The sequence below is a fragment of the Diospyros lotus genome, chromosome 10 (genome assembly GCF_014633365.1).
Source record: "Diospyros lotus cultivar Yz01 chromosome 10, ASM1463336v1, whole genome shotgun sequence".
Lineage (NCBI taxonomy): Eukaryota > Viridiplantae > Streptophyta > Magnoliopsida > Ericales > Ebenaceae > Diospyros > Diospyros lotus.
Genome location: NC_068347.1, coordinates 13261473 through 13266803, shown reverse-complemented (window position 1 = coordinate 13266803; position 5331 = coordinate 13261473). Strand labels below are relative to the sequence as shown.

Here is a 5331-nt window from a genome sequence, read left to right as displayed (position 1 = left end):
AAGAGGTAGAGTGGTTTGAGATTTTCTTAGGTTGTAAGAGATGTAGAGCCTTGATGAGCGAGGCTCATGGTGTGAACTTGAGGTTGTTTGGTCAAGGGTGGTGGAACCATCATAGCCCGCGAAGGTTTTATAGTAAAGTGATGCTACGAGTGCAAGCTCGCAGTAACGGATCTAATGCTATGAACCGTGTGGCAAAGGACTAATGTGTTGGCTCACGGTTAGGGTCGGTGGCCCATTAGCCGAAGCAACATAGTGAATTGGAAGTGAAGATCAGATGCCGAAGATCTGGTGCAACACCTTTGGAAATTTGGTTAGGTGAGATCGATAGTCTCCTGTAAGGGACATGACAGCTAGAGCAGTCCTAAGGAGGAATCGCGGAATGCGGTCATGTTCCGATAGATTAGTTACTGAGTAGGAAGCTTGGTGGGGATAATGGTTGCGGGCGTGGTGGGGTAGCCACGCCGAGTTCAATATCAGAGGTGGGACCGGAAGGCCTGGAGTCATACCACGGGTGTGAAGCAAATCAGTGATGGACTTAATCCATGCTGTTGGGAACTGTTGTTGGGCCAGTGTTTGGGAGCGACACGGTAATGATGTCTAAGTGTTGGCTCGCCTAAAGCACAGGGTAACACAGTTATTGTGCGGATGGTTCTGTGGCTTGCACAGTAAGGGTGATGAAGGTTGTGGTTAGTCCCACAACTTAGCTGTGAGTAATGAAAGATGTTAGGGCATTGCACCCAAGTGGGGGTTAGGCCCTTTGTTTGGAAAAGCGGTGACAAATCGGTTTGGCGAATGGTTAGGTGTGGTAGCATCTCGAGATATTCAAGAAATAACCCATGGAAAAGAAACGGGTCTAGCATAGGAATAACGGTACAGTTAAAGCCTACCAGTGATGGGTCTAATGCTAGGGACCACTGGATACAGAAGGTTAGTTCACAGGAGGGACTGCAACCCTCTATGTGGAGTAACTCGTCTGCAGTGGAGATGGTTTAACGCCGAAGAGCTAGGGTGTGTTGTAGGTTATGGCTAGGTTAGACCTAAATTTCTGTGAGGGTTAAAGTATCATGGTAGTGCATTTATTTGTCATGGCAGTTAGAAGGGTTGTGAATCAATTGGGTTGTATCTTGTGGTGTGATAACAAGATGTGTGGCAATGCTCCTTGCTAAAGGATGCTAGTGAAATTGTGGTCAAATTTGATTGAAGTTAATCAGGTAAATTGAGATGATGGACCCAGTGTGACCTGATAGTAATGCGGGAAGATGGTTTAATTGGTGGAGTCGGTAATTGGCTCTAGAATGTTACATAAGTGCCGTGAAGGACAAGACTTACGAGAGGGAAGCCAACCATGAGATGGGAATGCTGAAGCGTGCAAGTAAAGGGTTCTCAAATCCTGTGATGTGAGTTGTGGCAAGCTGAACACGTGGCTAAGGCACGATTCAAAATCCATGAAGGCTCGCAATTACATAGTCTAGTGTTAGTTCTGATGGTGTCGATGCAAAAATGAGGAAGTGTCCTCATGTAGCACTGCATGAGTTTCCAGTTGATGACACGAGATCGGTTTCCAGGTGGTAGCACTTGATGGAAATGATGGGAGCGTGAGGCTCAAGGACTGTGATGTAAAGCCTTGTTGATTGCCGTGTATGCCTTTAATTTAAAGGTTTAGCAGGTCCTGGTGGCTAGACCAGGCAGATTTTGAGAAAGAGATCCAAGGTTATAAAAGATGGTTGGTTGGGGTAGAAATGTGCTACTTGAAGGAGTGTTACTCCGTAACGAGGGTTATAGATGGTAGTGTTGAAATGTGGCCTGGGTAGAACTTGAGATGTTCTCCTAAGAAAGGTTGAGCATGGGGCAACAACACTGGATGGACTTCCTAACATACTACAACTCTAACAGGATGGATCACCCGGGAAAAGTCAGCATGATGGTAAGTGCATGAGTAGGAAGGTGAATCCTACGGCATCGAGTGGAAGTGTGAGTTCCACAGGGGTGATTTCCCATGGGTAGAGCTTAAATCGAAGTGATAATCAATGATAGCAAGAGTAGTGCCTGGAGGAAGGTCGTGTTGGTGGTGAGCCGGGCGATCTGGCTAGAGCTAATTGGGTTGGTTAGATGAAAATTGAGGGTGAATTTAAGATGTCTCCAATGGGTGAGGAGAGCTCGAAAAAAGAGCTTATGGGATGAGAATGGTTCCCAGGAATAGTGTTTAGGTGATGAAATCACTTAATAGCTGTGAGTGATACAGTTGGGCAATGCCTTGGTGTGTGGGTAATTGATGAGATTTAACCTTGTAGTAAGGGTTAATGGGTGTGAAAGAAAGCAACTACTGGAGCCAATTGGTGACCGGCTGGGGGTAGCTAGTGGCGACCGAAGGCGCCGACTAGGGATAGCAGCAGCGGCGAGTAGCAACTGCCCATGGTCGTGAGGCGTCGTAAGAGTAATCGGTCAATAGCGCAGGTGGCTCCGGAGTCGTGGTTGCGGTTGGATATGGTGCCAAGCGATGGCAGGAGGTCATCCTAGACGATGATGGTGGCATTAGAGCCAATGTGGTCGCTCACCGAGTGATGTGAGTTGATTAAAGCAAAGGGTATAAGAAAGCCCAGGAGAATTCAGAGTCTCTTAGGGAATAAGCTATCTGCGAAAAGGCTAACCCAAGAGTGGGGTCATGCTTGTTGCGATAACCAGTGAGATTCAAGGAGCAGTGAGTCTTTGAGAGGACATGGTGGTGTCATTGTCGCTATCAGGGAAATGATGTTGTTAGGGAGGTCAAAAGTAACCACTGTGCATGGTAGGACCTTGAATCCAAGTGTTATTGTGGGCTGAGAAGGAAGCCGAGTATGAATGGCCATGAAGGCTGGTGCCTATGGGAATTGAGATGCAATGATCGTGGAAGGAAATTCGTTGTTGTCATGGTATTGTCCTTATCAAGGAGGACAAGGGGAACCATTATGCATGGTTTATGTCAGGTGTCTATTGCGAATTGAGAATGAACCTGATTTAAGCTGGCCGAAAAGTTTCGTGCCTCCAGAATATGAGGCTCTGTCGAGAAATGGTGGAATTTGAAAGGTCCCAATGAAATTGAAGTTGGGCGAGTGAATTTGGCTAGAAGACCGCTACAAGGGTGGGGGTGTAACCATGTTAGCTTGCTATGGTGGGGGACCAAAGGCACGAGTCATCCTACAAGTGCGGTGCAATAAGTGATTGTGCAGATGGTAATAAGTCGATCACTTATGCCATGCACTGTGTGTAATACCCTTAAAGAGTCATGATAAATTTTGTCATTTAAGAGAATTTTAGTCTATGAAAAATTCCAAAATTGCCCTTGAATTAAAGAAAATGCCATGAAATATTGGATGTCTTGTGAGGGGCAAAATGGTAATTTGGAATTTCATCCCAAAGGAAGATAAATTATTTTTGGAGAAATTATTCATATTGGAGAATAAATGTTGGAGAATTTAATTCTTGATTAAGTGCATAGATAATTAGGAATTAAATTGGAAAACCAAGTATGGTTAGATTGATGACACTTGGCAAGTTCTTATGGAAGAGATTTAATTTAATTTGGAGAATAAAGATTTATTTAATTGAGAGAATTTGGTGACACATGGCATGATCTTGTGAACCAAGAGGGATATTTAATAAATGAAAAAGGAAAAAGAAATTAGTCTCTCAAGCATTAATGAGAGCCATGATGGAGAAAATTAAAAAGAAAATCAATAATAAAAAGAAATTTGTCAAGCATTAATGTTGGAAAATGGTGGATTTAAATAAATGCTAAAGAAATTAGATTATGTCTTTCAAGGGCTTTTAAATTTAAATCAAAAAGAAATTATTTAAGTCTCCATTAAATGCTTGAAAAGTTGTGGATTTAAATTAAATGCAAATTTGGGAAATTAGTCAATCTTGGAAATTAGTCATGATTTAATTAAATGAAAAATGGAGAATTATGGAAAATTGGGATTGATCCAAGGGAGGAGATTTAACAAGATAAGTCTCTTGGATTTGTGTTTCCTTTGTATCTAGGCAAGAGTTCTCCTAAAATCAAGGGTTAGGATTTAACTTGGGAGAAGCACAAGGATTGTGCTAATGTTCAAAGGTAGAGATTAGGTCTCTTGAAATAAGAAAAAAAAATCAATGGCTAGGATGTGATCTTGAGAATTGGCATGGATTAAGAAGAAAACTCTATAAATGGGAAGTGAGAAATTAGTTCCAAGCTTTTTCCCATTTGTGAAGTAGAGAAGCAAGAAGGCAAGTAAGAAGGCAAGGAAGTCTAGAGAAGGAAGAGAAAGTCTAGCAAAAGGTAATCTAGTTTTCTCTTTTGTTATAGTTTAAGGCATGTGTTTAAGAGCTAAAGTCTCTTTATTATTTTTCTTTAAGGGTGAGTATTAGCTTGTGGAGGTGTTGAAGCTTCAAAGTCTAAGAGGGATTCTTGGCTTGTGAGAGTGTAAAGCTTCAAGGAAACAAGGTAAGGGATAGCCCCAAGTGGAGGGGTTTTGCTTGCATTTGTACATGTATGAATGAGTTGCATGTGATGGTTCCTTGCATGTTTTGTGCCCAAGTGGACCTATGGCCATAAGGAGGACTTGTGAGGGGAGTGAGGGGTTGGTTGGTGCCTTAACCGAAGTGGTTATGAAGGCATGGAGAACTACCCTTGATATGCATTGCATTGCATTACATGTTATGTTTCTCATACTTCATTTACATTTGCATAGCACCCTTACTGAGCATTGGCTCATAAGGTCCTTTGACCTCAATGTAGGTGGAGAAACATCCAAGGGAAAGGGAGTTTTGCAAGGGTGAAGGTATTGAAGCAAAGAGGAAAACTATGTGTAATGGTTATGTAGTTTGTATTTTTGTGTTGTATTATTTTGTTAAACTTGGATTGTATGTAAATGTGGTTAAAAGGGGGAAAAATTTAGTGTTTTGGAAGCCCCTTGATATGGAAATGTATTATGGAAAATATGGTTTTATTTAAAAAAAATATATATTTTTTTTGGAAAAAAAATGGCCAGGCAGTGGGCTGGGCAGCCATGCGCGGCCTGCGCGCGGGGCCATGCGCGGCCCGCGCGCGGGGCCTGCGCGCGCGCTGGGGGGCGCGGCTGCTGCTGCGCGCCCCCCCTGTGCTGCTGAGAAGTTCTTTTTTTTTAATTGTTTTATTTTTTTTGTGGGTTATTTAATTATTTCTGACATTTATGAAATTATGAAATAATTTAAATAAATAAATAATTAAATGAGTATTTAGCCTCTAAATTAATTTTTTTTAAATTAATGTAAATTTGAGGCAATTGTGGGAAAAAATTCTAAATGTTGGGAAATTAAATAATGAGCTATTTT

The 5331-nt window shown here is 42.1% G+C and overlaps 1 long non-coding RNA gene across 1 annotated transcript; it reads left to right on the top strand.

Annotated features, from left to right (window-relative positions):
* The first annotated feature begins 4175 nt into the window (after positions 1-4175).
* On the top strand, positions 4176-4900 carry LOC127810897 (uncharacterized). The gene is made up of 3 exons (XR_008025603.1): positions 4176-4297; positions 4375-4462; positions 4757-4900. It is a non-coding gene; the product is annotated as an uncharacterized LOC127810897 (long non-coding RNA).
* The last annotated feature ends 431 nt before the right edge of the window (positions 4901-5331 follow it).